This window comes from Alosa pseudoharengus, unplaced genomic scaffold (assembly GCF_046254945.1).
Source record: "Alosa pseudoharengus isolate Yale_2024_CS ecotype anadromous, Long Island Sound unplaced genomic scaffold, YU_APseudo_1.1 YU_APseudo_1.1_scf_1, whole genome shotgun sequence".
NCBI lineage: Eukaryota > Metazoa > Chordata > Actinopteri > Clupeiformes > Clupeidae > Alosa > Alosa pseudoharengus.
Genome location: NW_027468564.1, coordinates 32,677,867 through 32,705,674, shown reverse-complemented (window position 1 = coordinate 32,705,674; position 27,808 = coordinate 32,677,867). Strand labels below are relative to the sequence as shown.

General features: G+C 39.1%; 1 protein-coding gene across 2 annotated transcripts in view; it reads right to left on the bottom strand.

The window, feature by feature from the left end:
* The window catches only part of LOC143125409 (NACHT, LRR and PYD domains-containing protein 3-like), a 68,162-nt gene extending 54,368 nt beyond the window's left edge, over positions 1-13,794 (bottom strand). The window contains exon 1 of one of the 2 annotated variants that reach the window (XM_076286855.1): positions 13,705-13,794. The gene's annotated coding sequence lies outside the window, so the exon portion shown is untranslated. Of the gene's footprint in view, positions 1-9,062; positions 9,257-13,704 lie in introns of those variants that run through there. The other variant, XM_076286864.1, reaches the window with a different exon arrangement.
* Positions 13,795-27,808: the final 14,014 nt, after the last annotated feature.

Sequence of the window (27,808 nt, the reverse complement as noted above, 5' to 3'; positions counted from 1 at the left end):
ACATTCACACTCATTAGTTGCCAAGAATCAGAATGCCGACACACTCTATGACATATAGGGGAACTTCTTTGTTTACTATTTTTCCTTCATCATTAAGTCTATCATATTTATATTTCATCCATTACTGTTCTTCTCTATAAATGTCTAATTGCCCCAGAATATCCAAAAGTTTTCAGGTGTACTCTTTCAGGAAAGCCCTTCATTTTATTGTCAAATGTATACTTGGAGTTTTTCTTGTGTGTTTACCAACACACATTTTCACCATGTGAATGTGACTGCCTAATATGACGGATTGTTAGTGGCTCAGAGGGATAATGCCTAGTGCTGGTGTTTGTTAGGTTGAGAGTTCGAATCCTGCTAGAGCTTTAGGCTCAAGATGCACATGCTATTGGTTATTGAAGAGTCACACCATTGAACAGCACCTGAATGACATCAGGCAATCAACATTCACACTCATTAGTTGCCAAGAATCAGAATGCCGACACACTCAAAGACATATAGGGGAACTTCTTTGTTTACTATTTTTCCTTCATCATTAAGTCTATCATATTTATATTTCATCCATTACTGTTCTTCTCTACAAATGTCTAATTGTCCCAGAATTTCCAAACGTTTTCAGGTGTTCTCTTTCAGGAAAGCCCTTCATTTTATTGTCAAATGTATACTTGGAGTTTTTCTTGTGTGTTTACCAATACACATTTTCACCATGTGAATGTCACTGGCAAAGATGTAGGATTGACAGTGGCTTATTGAGATAATGCCTTGTACTGGTCATCCTTATGTTGAGTGTTCAAATCCCACCTGAAGCATTAGTGTTAAAATACTGTTGGGTTGTGGAGGTTAGCATACTAGAATAGAATGCTGTTGGGTTGTGGAGGTTAGCACACTATAACATTACAGCATTACAGCTACTTGTCAATATGGACTTGTAGTGCAAGGCAAGTATAACTGTATAATTATACGCTGTTTATCTTATTGACTCCGACACAGAACCCACCACCACAAATACAATTCAATTCTGTGGGAAACACTGCCTTCCATTATCAAACCCTTCATCTTATCCACAACAAATAAATAGTCCTGTAGAATCAAGTATTGTTAGAATACTGTTGGGTTGTGGAGGTTAGCACACTATAATGTTACAGCACAGGGTAATCCTAATTTTATGCATCAAATTTATTCCAATCCAACTCAAAAGTTTTGAACGACACAAAGTGAAGGTTTTATCCAGATCAAAACCAAGAATAGATTAAGTGATCTAATCCAATTTCAGGATCCTTGTTTCCCTTTGAACAACCCATTTTCAAGATTTGATCCAAACCGATAGCTGAAATCCGGTAACTGAAATCCGATAACCGAAATCCGATCACGTTTCTTTTGAACAATTGTGCCCAAACAATCAAAGCATATGTAAAACTAAAAAGCTATGCCATCATGTTCGTTTTGCTCGGACCCCGTAAATCACCGCTTGCGGTTATATTTATTATTATTAGGGGTCCGAGCAGCGTAGCTGCAGGAACCCTATTGTTTCTGTACCGTTCATTTTTTGGCCAACATTCTGTAAAAGTCATACTGCAGCCTAAACCGTAACTCCAAAACTCTTGAAATGTTCAGGTATGGTTACCAGTACCCCCCTCTACCCATAACCCAAAATTTGGGGTACTGCACCCAAAGGTGGCGCTATTGAAAAAAAAAGTTAATTATGCTTATTTCTCCTTACCAGATTCACCTAGACTCAAAATTCTTTCAGAATATTAATCTCTAAACTCAGATGCATCTTTTTGGCCCTGGTCTTATGGTCTACAAATGTTTACTTTTTCCACAATTTCATGGAAAAGCCAAACATTATAAAAAGTTTCACACTCTTCAAAAATAATCGAATCTTCACCAAAATTCTCACAGACAATGTTTAGACCAAGCCTCACAAAAGTTATCGCTCAGAATTTTGATATTTTGTTCCATTTCAGAGATATAGGCCAATAAAGTTAGACCACTTAGGCCTTTTTTCCTAGATCACCTATATTCCTATAAACCGTAAGTCCTAGAAACTTGACATTTTCAAGTATTGTTACCAGTACCCCCCACTACCCATAACCCAAATTTGGGGTACTGCACCCAAAGGTGGCGCTCTTGTCAAAAAACGCTTATTTCTCCTTACCAGATTCACCTAGACTCAAAATTCTTTCATCATATTAATCTCTACATTCAGATGCATCTTTTTCACCCTGGTCTTATACTCTAAAAATGTTTACTTTTGCCACAATTTCAGAGAAAAGCCAAACATCATAAAAAGTTTCATAGGCTTCAAAAATTATCAAATCTTCACCAAAATTCTCACAGACAATGTTTAGACAAAGCCTCACAAAAGTTATCAAAAGATTTTGGATACGTTGTTCCATTTCAGAGATATAGGCCAATAAAGTTCGACCACTCAGCCCATTTCTCCTATATCACCTATATTCCTATATGAGTAATTTTTTTTTCTTGGATAACAACCATACAACCATCATTAGGTGGATACCATTAACAGTGCACATTTTCAGATATGTACTCTTTTTTATAAAGCCCTTAATTCTATTGTCAAATGTATGCTAGGAATTTTCTTGATGTTGTGTGTTTGCCAACACACATTTTCACCATTTGAATGTGACTGCTCAATGTGTATGATTGTCAGTGGCTGAGTGGGATAATGCCTAGTGCTGGTGTTTGTTAGGTTGAGAGTTCGAATCCTGCTAGAGCTTTAGGCTCAAGATGCACATGCTATTGGTTATTGAAGATTCACACTATTGAACAGCACCTGAATGACATCAGACAATTAACATTCACACTCATTAGTTGCCAAGAATCAGAATGCCGACACACTCTATGACATATAGGGGAACTTCTTTGTTTACTATTTTTCCTTCATCATTAAGTCTATCATATTTATATTTCATCCATTACTGTTCTTCTCTATAAATGTCTAATTGCCCCAGAATATCCAAAAGTTTTCAGGTGTACTCTTTCAGGAAAGCCCTTCATTTTATTGTCAAATGTATACTTGGAGTTTTTCTTGTGTGTTTACCAACACACATTTTCACCATTTGAATGTGACTACTGAATCTGTATGATTGTCAGTGGCAGAGTGGGATAATGCCTAGTGCTGGTGTTTGTTAGGTTGAGAGTTCGAATCCTGCTAGAGCTTTAGGCTCAAGATTCACATGCTATTGGTTATTGAAGATTCACACTATTGAACAGCACCTGAATGACATCAGACAATTAACATTCACACTCATTAGTTGCCAAGAATCAGAATGCCGACACACTCTATGACATATAGGAGAACTTCTTTGTTTACTATTTTTCCTTCATCATTAAGTCTATCATATTTATATTTCATCCATTACTGTTCTTCTCTATAAATGTCTAATTGCCCCAGAATATCCAAAAGTTTTCAGGTGTATTTTTTCAGGAAAGCCCTTCATTTTATTGTCAAATATATACTTGGAGTTTTTCTTGTGTGTTTACCAACACACATTTTCACCATGTGAATGTGACTACCCAATACGTAGGATTGTCAGTGGCTCAGTGGGATAATGCCTAGTGCTGGTGTTTGTTAGGTTGAGGGTTCGAATCCCCGGTAGTGCTTTAGGCTCTAGCTCGAATACTATTGGTTATTGAAGATTCACACCATTGAACAGCACCTGAATGACATCAGGCAATCAACATTCACACTCATCAGTTGCCGAGACACTCTATGACATTCAGGGGAACTTCTTTGTTTACTATTTTTCCTTCATCATTAAGTCTATCATATTTATATTTAATCTATTAGTGTTCATCTCTACAAATGTCTAATCGCCCCTCCATGCTTGGAGTTTTTCTTGTGTGTTTACCAATACACATTTTCACCATGTGAATGTGACTGGCCCACATGTAGGATTGACAGTGGCTCAGTGGGATAATGCCTTGTACTGGTGATCCTTAGGTTGAGAGTTCAAATCCCACTTGAAGCATTAGTGAGTTGTGGATGTTAGCATACTACAAAAGAATGCTGTTGGGTTGTGGAGGATAACACACTATAACATTACAGCTACTTGTCAATATGGACTTGTAGTGCAAGGCAAGTATTACTGTATAATTATAAGCTGTAGCCCATACTTATTTGTTATTCTTATAATATTTGTCATTTCTTATACATATTTAGTCGGCTCTTCCACTTGACAGAACAACTCTATATCGGTTAAGGATGTCACGCATGAAACAATGCTGCAGAAACATGAAAATACGACTTTGAGTTTAGTAGGCTATAATTTTCAGTTCCTGTTTATCTATTGCACAATGGGTAATAATTTAAAGGAATCATGTTGCAGTCTTGTAAATAGTGACCCTGCAAGATCCCTAGTCATTGCAAAATCATAGTCTGTGACTTAAAACTCTACTACTTGTCTTTAGATGTGAGAGGGTCTGAGACTGTAGTCTTTCAAAAATCTTTTCCAAATCTTTGCAAATCTTTCCAAAGTTTACCCGCTGGGAAACCCTGTAGCTCCGGAGCAGGGGCTCAGACCAGGATAAATTGTTTGCTCGCCCTCAGTTCGCTCTTTTGTTCATCTCAACCCAGCACTCCAGTGTGTCCTGCTCTGTGTGCGTCTTTGAGTTAACGTAAGTCATCACTTTAATCACCCTCACTATGACTTTTTTGATGTTTATCAGTTTGTAGAGTAGCTCTGCCATCATGTGTAAAGTTAAGGTCTTTGTTTGTTGGTTTGGTGTGTTGGAGTCCCATGTGAGAGATGATTAGGTGATGTTGGTTGACTTGGGATGTCAAGTATTGTTTAGTTGTACCTTATATAGCCTTATGATTTCAGTTTATTGTTCAAATGTCAATTGGTTTGTTTGTGAGTTGGGATCTGTACTGATTTACCCCATTTCACTGATTACTCCATTTTCTGTTTGTTTCCTCTTTGATGCAGCACACATACAAGTAAAGAACAAAAGAACAGATGAATTGAAACTCAAATAAAGTTAACTTGTGTTGCACCGAAACCTGCCATCTTCGTGTCATCACTCCATACCATTGAGCCTTCTGAGTCACACCATTGAACAGCACCTGAATGACATCAGGCAATTAACATTCACACTCATTACACACTGCTGGTGTTTGTTAGGTTGAGAGTTCGAATCCTGCTAGAGCTTGAAGCTCAAGATGCACATGCTATTGGTTATTGAAGATTGACACCATTGAACAGCACCTGAATGACATCAGGCAATTAACATTCACACTCATTAGTTGCCAATAATCAGAATGCCGACACACTCTATGACATATAGGGGAACTTCTTTGTTTACTATTTTTCCTTCATCATTAAGTCTATCATATTTATATTTAATCTATTAGTGTTCATCTCTACAAATGTCTAATCGCCCCTCCATACTTGGAGTTTTTCTTGTGTGTTTACCAATACACATTTTCACCATGTGAATGTGACTGGCAAAGATGTAGGATTGACAGTGGCTTAGTGGGATAATGCCTTGTACTGGTCATCCTTATGTTGAGAGTTCAAATCCCACCTGAAGCATTAGTGTTAAAATACTGTTGGGTTGTGGAGGTTAGCATACTAGAATAGAATGCTGTTGGGTTGTGGAGGTTAGCACTATAACATTACAGCATTACAGCTACTTGTCAATATGGACTTGTAGTGCAAGGCAAGTATAACTGTATAATTATACGCTGTTTATCTTATTGACTCCGACACAGAACCCACCACCACAAATACAATTCAATTCTGTGGGAAACACTGCCTTCCATTATCAAACCCTTCATCTTATCCACAACAAATAAATAGTCCTGTAGAATCAAGTATTGTTAGAATACTGTTGGGTTGTGGAGGTTAGCACACTATAATGTTACAGCACAGGGTAATCCTAATTTTATGCATCAAATTTATTCCAATCCAACTCAAAAGTTTTGAACGACACAAAGTGAAGGTTTTATCCAGATCAAAACCAAGAATAGATTATGTGATCTAATCCAATTTCAGGATCCTTGTTTCCCTTTGAACAACCCATTTTCAAGATTTGATCCAATCCGATAGCTGAAATCCGGTAACTGAAATCCGATAACCGAAATCCGATCACGTTTCTTTTGAACAATTGTGCCCAAACAATCAAAGCATATGTAAAACTAAAAAGCTATGCCATCATGTTCGTTTTGCTCGGACCCCGTAAATCACCGCTTGCGGTTATATTTAAAATACCTCCAGTGATTAGCCTAGCCATAGCCTATTTTCAAGTGGCCTAATCACGAAAATCTGAGCGATTATCTTCCTGTAACTGTCATACTAATGTTGTACAGTAACTGGATTATCGTGTTAGCTGGTGAAGATGGCTGACTTTGCAGCTGGAGTTAACATAGCAACCTCCTTCTGTTGCAGATCTGTTCAGCTTGCCGTTCACGTCTGCTTAACACAGTTTAATTTTAAATGTGACGCGATATGACAGCATTTGAAGTGTCAGGTCCTTTGTAGCTACAGCTACCCACAGAGTAACATGAGTAAGGGCAGCAATAAACTAGATGTACCGCATAGCGGTACAAAATATGACCGCCTCTCAGTCCTGCATATTCTCTTCGCAAAAATAAATCACGCTAGTCAATTTGTCTCCATCTCCTACTCCTGCAACTCATGTGCATGTAAATGTGTGCATATGTGAGTTTGCTTTTGTTTATAAGAGTGTGTGTGTGTGTCTGTGTGTGTGCATGTGCGTATGCGTGCCTGTGTTTGTGTGTTTATGTGTGTGTGTGTGTGTGTGCGTGTGTGTTTGCATGCCCACATGCGTATGCGTGCCTGTGTGTGTGTGTTTATGTATCTGCATTCATGTGGGTGGGTATTTGTGCATGTGTGTGTGTGTGTGTGCTTGCCTGTCTGTATGTGTTTATGTGTGTGTGTGTGCTTGCCTGTCTGTATGTGTGCGACTGTACGTGGGTGTGTGTGTGTGTGTGTGTGCACATGTGCGTGTGTGTGCATGTGTGCACGTGCGCGTGCATGTACTTTATGTGTGCAAATCACAAATGAGTGGGTATGGGTTAGGTTAATGTGGGCTCTTGAGACTAACATACCATAAATATTTTGTCATCTTGGGTGCAACGGTTCAGGTAGGGCTAGTTATTTAGGGGAGTGGCCACCAAGTTTCATGTTCCCTGGTGTTTCAGTAACCCGGGAATCATTGACCAAAATTGATGACAGTAAAAAGAAAAAAATAATTTTTTTTTTTATATTTTAAATGACTTGTTGTCCGGATTTTTCCTGTGGATCTTAGTGGGCACTGAGGAAGCAATCATTTCATCGCTAGTTTTTCATGATTACTATTTCAATTGTTTCATATCAAAATTCACTACTTAATTATGTGTTTTGTGTAGTTTGACGAGGACTGGTTCAGACATGTCACATCCATAACGTAAAACCGTCACATCCATAACGCCAGTTTTTCCTACATAATGCATTACGAAAATGACGCATAGTTTCAAAAACACACTTTTTGTGTTCATTCAAGTCTCCTTCATGGTACATATATCATAGTTTCAGCAGTTTCCTTCAAAATTCACAGAGTTTGTAGAAAACCTGTAATCTCTCACAAAAGTGTGTCCATTTCATGTCACATCCATAACGCTGATAAAATGCCTTGTATTCTTAGGATGAAATTGATTATATGAAATTTGAGGATTTCTCAGTATTCAGAGGACAGAGGTTACATTAAAAGTTATGCAAATTAATTCACTGATACTAATTTTGCCCCCACTCTAAGGCATTTTGTTTACCAATATGAGTCCAATTGTCACATCCATAACGCTGGAACTGCCCTATTACTGATATGCAAAATTAACTTTTCGCCAAGAGGTGGCAGCTTGATACTGTAACGTGTAAGCCATTGGTTCCATTTTATTTGGGTCGCCAGCATAGCCTAGTGAAAAGTGTTGTGTAATAGGCCTAGCATAGGGCCTACCTTATATAGCTTATAGTTTGTTAACAGTCATGGTTTTGTCATAACTCCTTTATGCATTTTTGCATTTAGAATAGCTCTGAAACCAGGGGGCGAACACGTCGCAGGGGGGGCGCCAGTGCGTGGATATCTCAATCGCAAAATTAAACAATATTTCTATCAGGCGCCTACCATGGACTAGGCTGGGTGAAAATCAAAAGATTGCGTCAAAAGATTGAGCTTAACCATGGACCTCATAGTTGCAAAATGCAAGGGAACATGAATCAGCATATTATTTGCACAAACAATAATGGACAGTAGCTCTTCAACTTTGCCCGTTAAAATGTGTATGAACACTCTCGCAACGCATTTCATGAAGGCCCTTTTGGACATGTCAGTTATTTGCACCACTGGGTAAAACGGCATTTTGTTTTAGACTACTGGTATTTAATTTGTGCATTGAAAATAAAGCTGAATATCATTTGAACTAGATGAGTAAACTTATGCATATGTAGAAGAAGAAACATTTACAAAAATCCATGACATGACCTCTCTTCTTGATAGCTGTTGAAAACTGCATGGAACTGACAGGGATTGATTTGTTTAATAATAAATAAATACATTATGCTGCTACCTTCTGCTTTTCCCAAATACAATGTAGCTACAGGTGTACCTTTCATCAGTCCAGTTTCAATGAATGGACTGTGATGAACTGCCCTACTTGTGATTGTGTAGAGATTTTAAAGGTTTTATAACAATGCTACAAATTTTGGCCCAGAAACAAATCTATTCACCTTTACAGTGCCAGTAGGCTACTCTGTGTGCGGAATGTGTGCAAACACACATTCCAAACAAGCATACACAAAAGTTTCAAGAGTGGGGGATGGAGTAGAAGATGGAGACAAATTCATTAATATGATTTATTTTCGCTGAATGGATGTACAGGACTGAGCGGCGGTCATATTTTGTACCGCTATGCGGTACATCTAGTTAATTATATTTGACTGATTTACACCACATTCTTATCTTCTCACCACTGCATTTATACTGGCTAGCTTTTTTCTATTATTTACTTATTTACGTTAATAAATTACTTTTGTAATTACTTTATCCTCGTTTGGTCTCCCACACTACACAAAATGGCCACCAGGGTGGCACAAAGTCACTCCATCCAGGCAGGATCCTGAAAAAAAATAGTGTAAATAATAGCCATACATGTGTATCGATTTGATAGGAGTATGTTGATCATTTGGAAATTGAGTGTAAATCAGTGAGTTGTGCTTTTACTTTTGCGAACTCAGTGAGTGGTTTTGCTATACGTATTAATAGTTTTAGAAATTGTGCTATAAGAATCTAAGTTTTGTTTAAGCATTCAGAAAAAACTGTAAATGGCAAAACCTGTAATGGATTGATGAACTGCTTAAATTGTATGTCAATTTGAAAGGTGTGTGTATGTGTGTGCATGTGCATGTGATGTGTGTGTGTGTGTGTGTGTGTGTGTGCTTGTGTGTGTGTGTGTGTGTGTGTGGTACTCCACAAAAACAGACAAACCGCCTACATTCACATTGCTACAGCAACCAATACGTGTTTATTCATGCCGTGAAACGTACACCTACCTCGGCCATAAATTCAATATAGAAGGTAACTGGGAAGAGCAAATCAAAGAGCTCACCAGCGACTAATCCAACAGACTAGACCTCATCGACTCCTGCCCTTTACCCATCATTATGAAAATCCATGCTATAAGAGAAATAGCCCTGGCTAAAATTCAGCATTTATTTGTAAATATCCATATTCAACAAAACATACTGACAGAAGTAAACAATAAAACGGTGGTAAGGAAGTGACTTGGGCTGAACACACACTCAACCCGGGACTACAGTGTACATTTTAGGACATCCTCAGCTGTCAGAGTCAGGTGTCAGACATCAGATGAAAAGGCATCAGGTCAAAGGAAAACCGCTGTCAAGTTTACGGAGTTACACAGTCATGTCTCAGACATCAGATGAAAAGGATTCAGGTCTCAGGAAAACCGCTGTCGGAAGAAGCGGAGTCAGACAAAAAGTTCTCAAGTGAAAAGTTATCAGTCAGGTTTCAGACATCAGATAAAAAGGAGTCAGGTTTCAGGAAAACAGCTATTTCTGTTAAATGGTACAACAAGCAAACTTATTTGTGATATAATAGGCTATGAAATAGTTATTTTCTGCAAGCTAGTTGCCTGTATTTGTTAATGTGCATAGTCTGTCTTTTATTTGGTTGTGCCCCATGTGTTTATTCCCTTGCTGATGTGTGTGACTACCCTTATTGTGTGTGTGTGTGCAGGTTGGACTATCTTGTGTTGCCCACCACTGACATGTTCAGGTGTAAGCTTGATTACTGTCATCACAACGTAACTGTAGGATCACAGGAATGGTCCAGAACGATGTCACCACCATATCCAGATTCACAAATATACGTAGTAGCCACCATGTTATCCAACTTCATTGTGATGACCACAATGTTGCCACAATGTAATTGTGTTAGGTGGGGTCTGACAATCCCCTGTCTAGGCTTCACCGGTTTCCATCCCTTCAGTGACTCTCAAGTCCCACCATAAAAGTCTTTTCCCAGACTGATAAAAAGCCAGGACAATTTAAACACTCACATGATTCTCAGTCCAAACATTTATTTATTCTTGAATTTCTCCTTGGGGATCAATAAAGTACGTATCTATCTATTTATTTATTGTGCCTTTTATTGTGCCCATGTTTGCTTAAATATTAGAGATGCACCGATAGATCGGCTGGTGACCGGAATCGGCCGATTTTCACGTGATCGGCCATGACCGGCGACCGGCCGGTCAGTCTGAGACATGCCGATTTTATGCTGGTCAAATACACTCGTGCGCCGCAATTGTAACAACACCCAGCTGAGTTTGCAAAGTTTGAAGAAGCTAACAACCAGGCCAACACTCAGGGCTGGATGTAGGGCTATAAAGAAAGCGCTAATAGGCTACTGAGTTTTTTTCTATGCAGCAAACGCTGTGCTTTGCCATTGGCCTACTGCGTGGAATTTACTAAGCTGTCACTTCATTAGGCTACGTAAACATCGCTCATCACCGCCCTTCACTGCCGCGAATTGCGTGCCCACAGCTGAACCACAAGCGCTGCTGAACGGAGATAACTGATTGCGACATTAAAAATAATCAAAGTTTAGCGATCATAGGCTACATAATAAGATGTCAACAAGCAGCGACATACAGTAGCCCTAGTAGCCTAGTTCTACTCCACTTAAAAAAAAATACTCGAACTATTTACTGCACGTAGACTAGGGCTAGCCTATGCCTTAAAATACCCTAGTATAGCAGATTGAGAAGTGGATGTCGTGAAAGTGAACAAACGATAGCCTATTAGAAAGGCAAACAAACGTTAAAGTTGCCTTTGACATAGTAGCCCACAATGAAGAAAACTGATGCTCTGAATACTGAATCAGCCGTCTCTGAAAGTTTCTATAGCCTAATTGATGCATTTAACCGGAATTTGGATTTCATTTTTTCACTGCAAAACAGACGTGCACTGTTTTCATATGGTGGAGCACCTAATCGCTATTAGCACTTCTCCCCTGTGTTTGCGTGATAGCCTAGGCTACTACCACTTTTCCCTCGCCCTCCCATAAATTCATCAACGTATATGAAAATATGTTAGCCTACATGGTAGCATGTTCAAATGTATCATGAAAATTGTTCTTATATCTTTAGTTGGATATTGGATGTGAGAAGAATAAAATGGGTGTTCCATAACTTAATCCATAATTTGAAACTGCAGCTGAAGTTAGACTTGAAGAAAAATCTGTCTGCTCACCAGTTCCATTTTTTTTAACAGCCATTTCATTATTGATAAGTTGATTACATGTCTATATTAACATGTTCTATCAAAGAAAATATAGAAAATAACTATTTGTGTGTGTGCTGTAAAATGGTTAGAAGAAATTAAATTGGAATCGGCTAAAATCGGTATCGGCAGGTCAAACTCTATGAAAAATCGGAAATCGTTATCGGCCCAGAAAATTGCAATCGGTTCATCTCTATTAAATATTTATTCTTGTCTTTTTTCTACTTACGCAGATACAGGCAGCCGTGGCCTACTGGTTAGCGCTTCGGACTTGTAACCGGAGGTTTGCCGGTTCGAACCCCGACCAGTAGGACACGGCTGAAGTGTCGTTGAGCAAGGCACCTAACCCCTCACTGCTGTTGTTGCAGGCAGCTCCCTGCGCTGGGATTAGTGTGTGCTTCACCTCACTGTGTGCTGAGTGTGTTTCACTAATTCACAGATTGGGATAAATGCAGAGACCAAATTTCCCTCACAGGATCAAAAGAGTATATATACTTATACTTATTTGCTATGCACTTAATCTCAGAGTGTTTCCACACGAGTAGGAAGGCTGTGTTTCTATGCTTCATTTGGATTTGTGCATGTTGTCACATAGTCTGTGCATATAGTCACGAATAGCTTTACTTTTAGGTTACACACACAAACTCATACACAAAAAAGAAGGATGTGGTTTTATGCTTGCTTTCATTTTGTTCATACTGTCACATAGTCTGTGCATGTAGTCACGTAGCTCTGACAGTTAATTTCATGTCCCCTTGTCAAGGGTTTTCAGCTTTGGGTGTATTTTAAGAATACATTTCAGTCAAGATTAATATCTGATCTTTTTAATAATACGTTGACTGGGTCTGTGGCGTTCAGCGCAACATCGTACCAAAGTCCTTTCTTTAACAGTGTGTCCTGTGATTCTGTGGAATTTACATTCATTCTGCCCATCAGCCAGTGGCGTCTGGTGGCCCCTTCACAATGTCAAGCACTTTTCACAGACACACAGAAACACACACACGCACACACACACACACACACACACACACACACTGCAGTATGAAGCCCCCAAAGTGTCATGGTGCATTTGTTTTAGCAACTTTTTCATTTCCTTGGTAAACGTATTCCCTGGCAATAGTTTTGAATTTGTAAGGGAATGCAAAGCATACTGTGAGGGAATGCTTGATGCTTTTCTAAAATGATTAATACATACACCTCATCATACATACATCATCAAATAAAGACACAGCAACAAGAAATGTATTAAGTCAAAAATAATATGTTTTCTGTTGCAAAATATATTTCTTCTAGCAGAATCTGGCACAATAAAATAATGTAGATCGTAATGCGGAAAATGTGTAAATTTGAAAGTTTTACAATGCCTTGAATGTGATTTCGCACATCAAATCAGGGACCAGAAAACCCCATTTTATAAGTATATCTATAATCAGCTAAATGCCATGGTCTATAAACTTCTTCAAAAACAGATTAAACAAGTGACTCCTTTCTAGATCATTTCCCCAGGCAAACATTCCTGCAGCACAGATTTTAAACGGTGTGTAAATATTGGACAACATGTCGGTCTGAGCCGAAAGTGCATCTCAATATGGGCACAAGCAGTTGTCGACAAAAATAAAGAAAAAATCATCTTGAAGTACACAGACAATCTGGAAACACAGAAAAGCACACTGTACTGTTTGACTTGACATTTTTAAATCAGCCAACACATCTCAATGAGTCCACACTCAACACTCAATACCATTTAGACAACATGTCTGAATAAATGTCCACCACCAAGTACACAGACAATCTGGAGTTTGTAAAGCAGCCAACACAGCATTTCAATGAGTCCACAATCATCAACACTCATCACCATTTAGGCCGTGGTCCACCTTACCTCAGTGTCCAGACAGAATGCCCCTTAGTCCCTCACCAGCTCTCCCTGAGAACGCAGCAAACGACTTTAAGAGCAGCTTCTTAAAATGGCATTAAGGCACTGTGATGCAAGTCTCTTTTACAGGAAGTACAATACGTGCAAAACAACAGGAAGGCTCAGGCTGTGGTTTTGACTCGGCCTGGTTTTGTGTGAATGTTTTTTAACAGTATTCTGTGCAGTCACATGTTAAACCAGTATAGACTCTTCAATTCAGAAAAATCTGAACTTTTGAGAAGGTGTTGTTATTGTTATGTATATTGTATGTTTTTACTGCCGTTCATATATCAGGGGACTCTCTCCTAACCTCCTAATCAGACAGCCGAGAGGCTGATTCTGGGCCTGAGCTGGCCCTGATGAGGCCCAGATCTGGCAGCTTCCCCTCACACTCAGGACTGCTGTGACAGGGAACTGGGTAGGAATGTCATTTTAGGTTTTATGTGTTCTACAGACCCTTGTTATTATCACATGTGACTTGATGGCCAGTTTTCTGCTGAGCATAACTGGACACTTTCACTTCCCCTACCGGTCAAACACTGCTGTAGCCTCAGTCTCATTTTGTACGTGACAGCAGATTCAGATCCTCTCCTATAAGTTAATATGAATAAATATGTTATGAATATGACATCAGTTGGTTTATCTGAAGGTAAACAGGAGACTACAACTAATGGGAAGTCATTCTCGTATGACATGCACAAATGTGACCTATAGTCCTTTCTTAGGTGGTAGATACCAGGGGCATCAATTATAAAACTGCCCACGATTCACTGAAAATGTTGCAAATAACAAAGTGTGTACACACACAAAAGTTGTATCCATTTCTACAAATAAACTCTTCATATGTTATATAGGATGTAATGTGGGTATTATTCACTTTAATTTAGTCATTATTATTCCATTAATTTAGTCACTTTCAGACCATTCTCCGCATATCCTACTGAGGTAAAGCACAGAGCCTTTCTGTGTTTTTTTGTGTAGGCAATTTCAAGTGAAACGTGGGTTTTAAGAGTGAGGATCCCAGGCCCTGACCATGTTCATGTGATACAAGCAATGTAGCTCGACTACGCCACCCAATTGGAGAGCTGGGACTCTATTAAATAAAATAATCTTATATTTTATTCACAAGTTCGTTTAGTTTGGTGGGAGCAACACATCAGATTTACCCAGACAACAATTTTTTGTATAAAAATATATTTATTACAATCTCTGATTACAATAATAAAAAGGGGTACACCAAGCACACGCACGCACTCAAGCTTAAAAGCTAGACATCAGATTCAAAAGTCCACTTGGAGTTCATAACTAGGAGCCCACAGTCCATAAGAGGTTCCTCTAACACAAGTCCGTCTCACACCAGGCAGTGACGTCTACACAGCAGGCCACCTGTCAATCACTCACACGCACCGGCACAACACTCACACAAACAAAGAGAAGGCCGCCAGTATCTCCGTAGATAACAAACACAGCACCACACTAGAAGAGCAACAATCGTGCAATACCAAATTAATCACTGAATATGCATAGGCTATATATATATATATGGGAATATGACTACGGCAGACAGTCTGGAGCACTCCGATTTAGTGAGACGTAGATCTTAACCTCAGACGAGGGAAGACAGCATAGCCTGACACAGGACGTCACTCACCAATAAACTGGGAGCAGACGAATCTGACTCCCAGTCCTGTTGAACAGCGCTCCACAAAACCACAGATCCAGGACGGACAAGGCAGGCTCCGGACAGCACAGCAGAGGACGGCAGCAATCTTAGCGCAGCAGAGGGGAAGACGAGGACACACAGCAGCCAACGGATTGAAGGCAGGACCGGCACATCAGCAACTTCAGGCTTTGACACAAGCAGACAATAATCCATGCAACGATCGTAGCAAACACATAAGACAATCGCGACTACCCAACAATAAACGTGGGGAACAGGGCTACAACAAGCAGAGTTCACGGGATATCAGACACGCACTGTTCCAGTTCATTTGCTTTTTTTAAACAGTCTGTGATTTGGCGTGGCAATTACCAACAGCTGTTCATCTCCTAATCACCTGTGGTTGGGCACTTAAGAGAAACGGGGGCGTTGCCCCACATTCTAAATCACGGTCAAACAATCACTAAGATAATGCATGCATAGTAAAATAAATCAAAAAAGAACACCAAATCAAATTAAGAAAAAGGGAAAAACAGTGCCAAATACACACATGAAAACACAACATGAAATAAAATAGACCATAATCTCACCATATGACATCCACACCAGAGACAGCACTGCGTTTGACCAGGAGCCTCATCAGAACACGGGGTAGGTAAGGACATGTTTACACATTTAAATTAATACACAGGATTAGATGTTAAAATCCTTTGTGCCAAAATCCAACCCAAATTAACTTAAAAAAAGAAAGCACACTAACCACCAATCTGCCAACCAATGATCACAAACACAAGACCAGTGTTGGGCCAGTTACTGAAAATTAGTAATTAGTTACAGTTACTAGTTACTTCTTTCAAAAGTAATTCAATTACGTTACCAATTACTGTATATCAAAAGTAATTAGTTACTAGAGAAAGTAACTTTTGAGTTACTTTTAAGTCTGCTTTTAAAATGTCAATATGAACAGTACTGAACAGTCACACACACAATAAACCTAATTTTTGTAGTTTCAACGGGCCTTCAAATCAATAGCCTTGTGCATGAGTTCTCAAACTTTTTCCGACCACAAAACATTCTACAATGCATGAAGGCCTCCCTGACCTTGTTTTGCGCCACCCTCACCATCTAGGTGGTTTGATAGATATGTACAGTACACTGCCTACTGCTTGCCTACTACTTGCCTTCTGCAATATAGTAATAAGTTATTATTATCATTATTATTGCAATCCTTCTGTAGGCTACATGGAATTCGTTCAATGGGATGTAATGTGAAACAATGTTAAATGGCCTATTTTCAAAGCAGTTATTGTCTGCTCACACACACATAACCTTAGGTTATCCTCATCCTGCTTTGAACACAGTTGTATTATATAGCATTTTAAGCACCACCAGTTTGGGAAAAGCCTGCGCTGCACAAGTGCTGACCTACCGAAATAAGTTCTAATGCATCCGAGAGTTTGGGATTGTCGCGCACTATGCAAAAGGTTACGGTACCGATCCACTTGCACGACACTTCTTTTTGTCGTGTCGCATTCCACTCTAGTCCTATGGGTGACGTCAAGCGACTTTAACGCGCCCGCAAAGCATTCCGGGAAGGCAGCGCTGCATTTGAAATAATGTCGCGCGTCAAAAAGCTGGCCGATGCCCAGCTTTATGCAAATTAATCCGTTGAACGCGAGGCGACTCTCCAATGAAAGGACGAGTTTGTAGGTCCTTTGTTCTACCACAACGGTGCCTGTGAAACTTTGGTTCCGCTTACAAGACAAATAATGTTTTAACGATCTCTTCCACGACCACCTAGTAGTCCATAAAACAAACGAAACTAGGATTTGGATGAATATATTGACTGTTGGTGTTTCTGGTGAGGATTTGAGATTGCTTTGAGTAGTTTAAATAAAACAAGATTTCGAAATGGCTTGCATAGTTTGTTTAGGCTATTCATGTGTTGTATACTGTTAAGTACATGCCTAAAATTGTGGTCCATTTGTGGAAAAACACTTAAGATACGACGTTAAAACGAACTGAGTATGAGCTGGTAACTGACATTTTAAACGAAATGCCCACACACGACTGAACGAGGGGAGGCAGCGCGACACCATGCGTATGTCGGGTCGTGCAAGTGGATCGGTACCGTTACTCTTCAGCTGATAAGGTGTTCCAGAGAGAAGTTGCATGTTCCGTCGCAGACAAATGAATCCATAACACCATGGACGTCAATTCCGATGTAAACATAGCCTACTGTGCAAATAACTCAAGTCGCTGTTACGTACGGTAGGCTATTTGGAGGTTTCTTTATGCGTGCGGTCCATATGGGCAGGTGGGGCAGCGAACTACCTGAAGCATCCTCCACAAAAAATAGTTCCTCAGTAAATCATTGCTCCAAGTCTACTTTTAATAATGTGATTGTCACATGAATTATCTATAGTTTCTGTAGGCTTTCCAACTATTTTTGGTCTATTGACATCAACTTTTGGATGATGGTGGCGATTCTCGTTGAGTTTAATGTGTCATGCAATGTTGGGGCGGGCACCTCGACGATCGCATTCCTCAATATATTTATCACATAACCCTGGCGGCTTCAATAAGGATTGCAATCCGCGCTAAAAGACGCCTGTATGGTCGTAAAGTAGTCTGCCCCATGGTCATATTCTAAAACTGCTCAAATGATTCTGCCAGTAGGCCTATATCGTTTCATTTCAAGATGCAGAAATGGCGAGTAGTGTTGCACCTGTTAACACGAAGCTGAAGTTGGCCGCACATTCAGAATGCGGTGTAGTTAAGTTTCGATTCCACCTTAAATATTACAATTTTCTACCGACAGGGGGCAGCGCTGACTGCAAATACGCGATGACACTGGCATTTGCCTAGTAGCAGACGAACATGTAGGCTACTCCTCACAGACGAATAAAAGCCTTTTTTCTGGTGACTCCATTGTCGACCAATCTTTAAGTAAATGATACAACATGCTTTCTGTCAAATAAATCGGTTCATATTGCACTTGTTTTGGGGGGGCTTTTCTGTTTCTTCTTTACATGAGCTATATTTCATATTTTACAATTTATGCACTAGATTTGATACCCATTGCTCACACATGATTTGCCGTGAGATATTACACCACATCCCGATACTACCGTCTCACAGCGTTCATATGACACCCAGCATGCCCAGCAGCATTTTTCTTACATTTAAATTACTATATTTCATATTCCACAGTATATGCACTAGATTTGATACCTATGGTCCATACATCATTTGCCGTGAAATATTACACCACATCCCGAAACTACAGTCTCTGTGCTTTCATTTGACACCATGCATGGCCAATTTCGTCGTGGAAAATGGGCATATTTCATAGATTTAATTTACATGAGCTATATTTCATATTCCACAATTTATGCACTAGATTTGATACCTATAGCCCATAAATAATTTGCCGTGAAATATTACACCACATCCCGATACTGCAGTCTCTGAGCTTTCATATGACACCCTGCATGCCAAATTTCGTCGTGGAAAATGGCCATATTTTATAGATTTACTTTACATGAGCTATATTTAATATATTACCATTTGTGCACTTGATTTGATGCCTATTGCCCACACATCATTTGCCGTGAAATATTACACCACATCCCGAAACTACAGTCTCTGAGCTTTCATTTGACACCATGCATGGCCAATTTCGTGGTGGAAATTCACCCTTTTATTACAATTGAAATTACATGAGCTGTTTTTCATATTCCACAATGTATGCACTGGACTTGATACCTATTGCCCACACAACATTTGCCGTAAAATATTACACCACATCCCGATACTACCGTCTCACAGCGTTCATATGACACCCAGCATGCCAAACTTAATCGTGGAAAATGGCCATTTTTCTTACATTTAAATTACATGAACTATATTTCATATTCCACAGTATATGCACTAGATTTGATACCTATGGTCCATACATCATTTGCCGTGAAATATTACACCACATCCCGAAACTACAGTCTCTGAGCTTTCATATGACACCTTGCATGCCAAATTCCATCGTGGAAAATGACCATATTTTATAGATTTACTTTACATGAGCTATATTTCATATATTACCATTTGTGCACTTGATTTGATGCCTATTGCCCACACATCATTTGCCGTGAAATATTACACCACATCCCGAAACTACAGTCTCTGAGCTTTCATTTGACACCATGCATGGCCAATTTCGTGGTGGAAATTCACCCTTTTATTACAATTGAAATTACATGAGCTGTTTTTCATATTCCACAATGTATGCACTGGACTTGATACCTATTGCCCACACAACATTTGCCGTAAAATATTACACCACATCCCGATACTACCGTCTCACAGCGTTCATATGACACCCAGCATGCCAAACTTAATCGTGGAAAATGGCCATTTTTCTTACATTTAAATTACATGAACTATATTTCATATTCCACAGTATATGCACTAGATTTGATACCTATGGTCCATACATCATTTGCCGTGAAATATTACACCACATCCCGATACTACAGTCTCTGAGCTTTCATATGACACCTTGCATGCCAAATTCCATCGTGGAAAATGACCATATTTTATAGATTTACTTTACATGAGCTATATTTCATATTTTACAATGTATGCACTAGATTTGATACCCATTGCTCACACATGATTTGCCGTGAGATATCACACCACATCCCGATACTACAGTCTCTGAGCTTTCATTTGACACCATGTATGGCCAATTTCGTCGTGAAAATTCACCCTTTTATTACAATTGAAATTCCATGAGCTGTTTTTCATATTCCACAATGTATGCACTAGACTTGATACCTATTGCCCACACAACATTTGCCGTGAAATATTACACCACATCCCGATACTACCGTCTCACAGCGTTCATATGACACCCAGCATGCCAAACTTCGTCGTGGAAAATGGTCATTTTTCTTACATTTAAATTACATGAACTATATTTCATATTTTACAATTTATGCACTAGATTTGATACCTATTGCCCACACATCATTTGCCGTGAAATTTTACACCACATCCCGAAACTACAGTCTCTGAGCTTTCATTTGACACCATGCATGGCCAATTTCGTCGTGGAAATTCACCCTTTTATTACAATTGAAATTACATGAGCTGTTTTTCATATTCCACAAATGTATGCACTAGATTTGATGCCTATTGCCCACACATCATTTGCCGTGAAATATTACACCCTATCCCGATACTACCGTCTCACAGCGTTCCTATGACACCCTGCATGCCAAATTCCATCGTGGAAAATGGCCCTTTTTCATAGATTTAATTTACATGAGCTATATTTCATATTCCACAATTTATGCACTAGATTTGATACCTATGGCCCATACATCATTTGCCGTGAAATATTACACCACATCCCGAAACTACAGTCTCTGTGCTTTCATATGACACCTTGCATGCCAAATTCCATCGTGGAAAATGGCCATTTTCCTTACATTTAAGTTAAATGAGCTATATTTCATATTTTACAATTTATGCACTAGATTTGATACCTATTGCCCACACATCATTTGCCGTGAAATATTACACCACATCCCGAAACTACAGTCTCTGAGCTTTCATTTGACACCATGCGTGGCCAATTTCGTCGTGGAAATTCACCCTTTTATTACAATTGAAATTACATGAGCTGTTTTTCATATTCCACAAATGTATGCACTAGATTTGATGCCTATTGCCCAAACATCATTTGCCGTAAAATATTACACCACATCCCGATACTACCATCTCACATCGTTCCTATGACACCCTGCATGCCAAATTTCGTCGTGGAAAATGGCCATTTTCCTTACATTTAAGTTACATGAGCTATATTTCATATTTGACAAATTATGCACTAGATTTGATGCCTATTGCCCACACATCATTTGCCGTGAAATATTACACCCTATCCCGATACTACCGTCTCACAGCGTTCCTATGACACCCTGCATGCCAAATTCCATCGTGGAAAATGACCCTTTTTCATAGATTTAATTTACATGAGCTATATTTCATATTTGACAAATTATGCACTAGATTTGATGCCTATTGCCCACACATCATTTGCCGTGAAATATTACACCCTATCCCGAAACTACAGTCTCTGAGCTTTCATATGACACCTTGCATGCCAAATTCCATCGTGGAAAATGGCCATTTTCCTTACATTTAAGTTAAATGAGCTATATTTCATATTTTACAATTTATGCACTAGATTTGATACCTATTGCCCACACATCATTTGCCGTGAAATATTACACCACATCCCGAAACTACAGTCTCTGAGCTTTCATTTGACACCATGCATGGCCAATTTCGTCGTGGAAATTCACCCTTTTATTACAATTGAAATTACATGAGCTGTTTTTCATATTCCACAAATGTATGCACTAGATATGATGCCTATTGCCCAAACATCATTTGCCGTAAAATATTACACCACATCCCGATACTACTATCTCACAGCGTTCCTATGACACCCTGCATGCCAAATTTCGTCGTGGAAAATGGCCATTTTCCTTACATTTAAGTTACATGAGCTATATTTCATATTTGACAAATGATTTGATGCCTATTGCCCACACATCATTTGCCGTGAAACATTACACCCTATCCCGATACTAATGTCTCACAGCGTTCCTACACCCTGCATGCCAAATTCCATCGTGGAAAATGGCCCTTTTTCATAGATTTAATTTACATGAGCTATATTTCATATTCCACAATTTATGCACTAGATTTGATACCTATGGCCCAAACATAATTTGCCGTGAAATATTACACCACATCCCGATACTGCAGTCTCTGAGCTTTTATATGACACCATGCATGGCCAATTTCGTTGTGGAAAATGGACATATTTCATAGATTTAATTTACATGAGCTATATTTCATATTTTACCATACTTAATACCTATTGCCCACACATCATTTGCCCTGAAATATTACACCTCATCCCGATACAGTCTTTGAGCTTTCATATGACACCCTGCATGCCAAATTCTATTGTGGAAAATGGCCATTTTTCATACATGTAATTTATATGAGCTATATTTCATATTTTACAATTTATTCACTAGATTTGATACCTATTGCCCATACATCAATTACACCATATCCCGATACTACAGTCTCTCAGCTTTCATTTGCCACCATGCATGGCCAATTTTGTCATGGAAAATCCCCATTTCATTACAATTGAAATTCTATGAGCTATATTTCATGTTTTACGATTTATGCAGATTTGATCCCTATTTGGCGTGACATACAGCACATCCAGATTTAACAGACTTTGCACTACTTAAAAAATCTCACAAATTCTATGTGTGCTCATGTATAGCATAAATGAGAATTGCTCTCTTATTTCACACTTCTACTGTCAGTCATAACTGTTGAAATCTGACAATGATCACGAGGAGCGTGTAATTACATCCATTGTGCAGTTATTCTTTTTTTCTGAAATATAGCTCATGTAACTTAAATGTAAGGAAAATGGCCATTTTCCACGATGGAATTTGGCATGCAAGGTGTCATATGAAAGCTCAGAGACTGTAGTCTCGGGATGTGGTGTAATATTTCACGGCAAATGATGTATGGACCATAGGTATCAAATCTAGTGCATATACTGTGGAATATGAAATATAGTTCATGTAATTTAAATGTAAGAAAAATGGCCATTTTCCACGACGAAGTTTGGCATGCTTGGTGTCATATGAACGCTGTGAGACGGTAGTATCGGGATGTGGTGTAATATTTTACGGCAAATGATATTTGGGCAATAGGCATCAAATCTAGTGCATATATTTGTGGAATATGAAAAACAGCTCATGTAGTTTCAATTGTAATAAAAGGGTAAATTTCCACGACAAAATTGGCCATGCATGGTGTCAAATGAAAGCTCAGAGACTGTAGTATCGGGATGTGGTGTAATATTTCACGGCAAATGATGTGTGGGCAATAGGTATCAAATCTAGTGCATAAATTGTGGAATATGAAATATAGCTCATGTAACTTAAATGTAAGGAAAATGGCCATTTTCCACGATGGAATTTGGCTTGCAAGGTGTCATATGAAAGCTCAGAGACTGTAGTTTCGGGATGTGGTGTAATATTTCACGGCAAATGATGTATGGGCCATAGGTATCAAATCTAGTGCATATACTGTGGAATATGAAATATAGTTCATGTAATTAAAATGTAAGAAAAATGGCAATTTTCCACGACGAAGTTTGGCATGCAGGGTGTCATATGAACGCTGTGAGACGGTAGTATCGGGATGTGGTGTAATATTTTACGGCAAATGTTGTGTGGGCAATAGGTATCAAGTCCAGTGCATACATTGTGGAATATGAAAAACAGCTCATGTAATTTCAATTGTAATAAAAGGGTAAATTTCCACGACAAAATTGGCCATGCATGGTGTCAAATGAAAGCTCAGAGACTGTAGTATCGGGATGTGGTGTAATATCTCACGGCAAATGATGTGTGAGCAATAGGTATCAAATCTAGTGCATAAATTGTGGAATATGAAATATAGCTCATGTAAATTAAATCTATGAAATAGGCCCATTTTCCACTACGAAATTGGCCATGCATGGTGTCAAATGAAAGCTCAGAGACTGTAGTATCGGGATGTGGTGTAATTTTTCACGGCAAATGATGTGTGGGCAATGGGTATCAAATCTAGTGCATAAATTGTAAAATATGAAATATAGCTCATGTAACTTAAATGTAAGGAAAATGGCCATTTTCCACGATGGAATTTGGCATGCAAGGTGTCATATGAAAGCTCAGAGACTGTAGTTTCGGGATGTGGTGTAATATTTTACGGCAAATGTTGTGTGGGCAATAGGTATCAAGTCCAGTGCATACATTGTGGAATATGAAAAACAGCTCATGTAATTTCAATTGTAATAAAAGGGTAAATTTCCACGACAAAATTGGCCATGCATGGTGTCAAATGAAAGCTCAGAGACTGTAGTATCGGGATGTGGTGTAATATCTCACGGCAAATGATGTGTGAGCAATAGGTATCAAATCTAGTGCATAAATTGTGGAATATGAAATATAGCTCATGTAAATTAAATCTATGAAATAGGCCCATTTTCCACTACGAAATTGGCCATGCATGGTGTCAAATGAAAGCTCAGAGACTGTAGTATCGGGATGTGGTGTAATTTTTCACGGCAAATGATGTGTGGGCAATGGGTATCAAATCTAGTGCATAAATTGTAAAATATGAAATATAGCTCATGTAACTTAAATGTAAGGAAAATGGCCATTTTCCACGATGGAATTTGGCATGCAAGGTGTCATATGAAAGCTCAGAGACTGTAGTCTCGGGATGTGGTGTAATATTTCACGGCAAATGATGTATGGACCATAGGTATCAAATCTAGTGCATATACTGTGGAATATGAAATATAGTTCATGTAATTTAAATGTAACAAAAATGGCAATTTTCCACGACGAAGTTTGGCATGCTGGGTGTCATATGAACGCTGTGAGACGGTAGTATCGGGATGTGGTGTAATATTTCACGGCAAATGTTGTGTGGGCAATAGGTATCAAGTCTAGTGCATACATTGTGGAATATGAAAAACAGCTCATGGAATTTCAATTGTAATAAAAGGGTGAATTTTCACGACGAAATTGGCCATACATGGTGTCAAATGAAAGCTCAGAGACTGTTGTATCGGGATGTGGTGTAATATCTCACGGCAAATCATGTGTGAGCAATGGGTATCAAATCTAGTGCATAAATTGTAAAATATGAAATATAGCTCATGTAAAGAAGAAACAGAAAAGCCCCCCCAAAACAAGTGCAATATGAACCGATTTATTTGACAGAAAGCATGTATCATTTACTTAAAGATTGGTCGACAATGGAGTCACCAGAAAAAAAGGCTTTTATTCGTCTGTGAGGAGTAGCCTATGTTCGTCTGCTACTAGGCAAATGCCAGTGTCATCGCGTATTTGCAGTCAGCACTGCCCCCTGTCGGTAGAAAATTGCAATATTTAAGGTGGAACGGAAACTTGACTACACCGCATTCTGAATGTGCGGCCAACTTCAGCTTCGTCCTGTTAACCGTGTTGAGTTTCTGTAAAAAAACAAAAAACAATTTGAGAGGTTGAAATTAGAAGATAAGTTAGCTAACCCTGGTGTCTTCCTTGGTTTAGTAGCTAGTGGATTTAATAGCATCTTTTGACAGCGCATAAACGAGAAGGCAACGGTGTTCAAAGGTATGGCATATGCTACTGCATTCAGAATGAGCTAGAAGCTATATCCTATAATAGTTCTACAGCGAGTGGTCAGACAATTATCCATAACACCCAACTGTGTTGAGTTGCAGTTATACTAACCTACTTAAAATATTAGATAGTTAGCAGGCCAGACAGAACACGAAAAAAATAGTTTTGTTTACCCATAGCAACAACGTTGCTATGCTTCGCTGGTTTAACGTGATAAGAACGGTGCAACTTAACTGATGGGTTACTGATCTACAATTTTAATCCACTTACATTTCTGACTGTGACATGATTTAAGCATACAGCAAAGTCCTGTAAAATATGTAATTTTAATGTAGCCCAAAATGATAGGCTATTAAAAAAAAGTCAGACTTTCTGCCCTACTAAAATGTATGGTCACCGCACGCTACTGCAAGTAGTGGAATTAAAGTAACGCATTACTCCCAACACTGCACAAGACAAATGGCATGTAATAGCAGTATGCAGAATGTCATTGGGGTTATCAAGTGGGCACCCTCATTCATCAATGTTTCACTAAGGTAGACCCACAACACCTCGGGAAGGCTTAACAGTGAAACCTACATACTGTACAGTGTTACACACAGATTCAAAATCACAGAGAAACATGCCTCTTGCACATGAACAAACATACAATATATGTGCAAATGTATGCATACACACACACATGCACAGACACACATAAACAATAATGGTGTTTGAGATAATATCCTGTCTATATAGTCATCAAACAAACTATTTATCTTTCTGCCTCTTTGAATATGTGTTTGTGTGTGTGTGTGTGTGTGTGTATGTGTGGCCAAATCATTGTGGTCAACAGTGTAATGGGCCAAGATGTGTGTGCATTTGTGTTAGGGTTGCACTAATCTGAGTACCCAGAAGTTCGCTTCATGCTGAACGAACTTCTGGGCCAAAACCTTCACAACCGGAAAACAGCTACTTTCAGAGATGCCCACTGATCTCATTTCCTTTGTGTTCATGCCATGGGCAAAAGTTCCTACTGAAACCAGTGCGAAATGGCTGCCGATACAAACATAATTGAAGCATGTTTAGAGTCGATTTTTGAAGAAATTTAAGTTTGTAACAACAGTTGCTTTAAACCTCTGCAGAAGTTATGTCTCATTTGCCTAAGCAAAGACTAACCAGAGACGGCTACAAAGGCTAACTAAACGCCATCATTTTGGTTGTTAGTTCGCTGTCGGCGGTATTTTCATGAAACCCCCAGTACATGTGCATGCTCACAAGGTCTGCCACCTCTCCGCGATTGGCTATTGTTTTGTTCGAAATCAGAGACATTCCCTCCGCCCTATTTTCCCCTGAATCCAGGCGTATTCTTCTAGTGTGTGTGTGGCCTAATCATTGTGGGCAACACTGTAATGGGCCAAGATGTGCGGGCGTTTGTGTTAGGGTTTCACCAATTAATCATTTAACTTCTTAATAAAATCCCCAACTATTTTACTATTCTATGAATGCCTCATCATGTGTGGATGACAGCTTCTTAAACATTGTCTGCTTTAATCTTTGCCACTCTGACGGTACACTGAATATGTACATACATCTCTATACTGTATGCATGCATCTAACCTTGTACCGTTGTGTGTGTATGCGTGTCTGTGTGTATGTGTATGTGTATGTGTCACCACCCCAGGTGTGGTGTTCATCAGGACAAATGTGTACGCTGCCTCTAAATTTGCCATGGAGGGCTTCTGTGCATGTCTGACGGTGCAACATCTCAAGTTTAGTGTGATGTGAGTCCACCTTACACACACATTTCACCTCGCTAACATAACAGCTGTGCTTAATTTGTAAAGTGAGACTACCCAGAGCGCGTGGGGGGCGGGGGTGGTCTGACGGAGGGCCCGGCGACTCAAAATAGGGGTTGGAGGTAACGGAACAACAACAAAAAAATTACACTGCTTACGTAGCTTCTCTGACTAAAACAAAACTTAAACAATGCTGTGTGTACACCAGCGCAATGTTTTCTTTAAGATACAGAACATGTAATACTGCGCTGGGTGTGAAATAATAAAAAAATACACTGCAACAATCGTTTTCACAAGCAGCAATTATCAATCAGACTCTTAAATTAACCAAAAAACCCACTGGA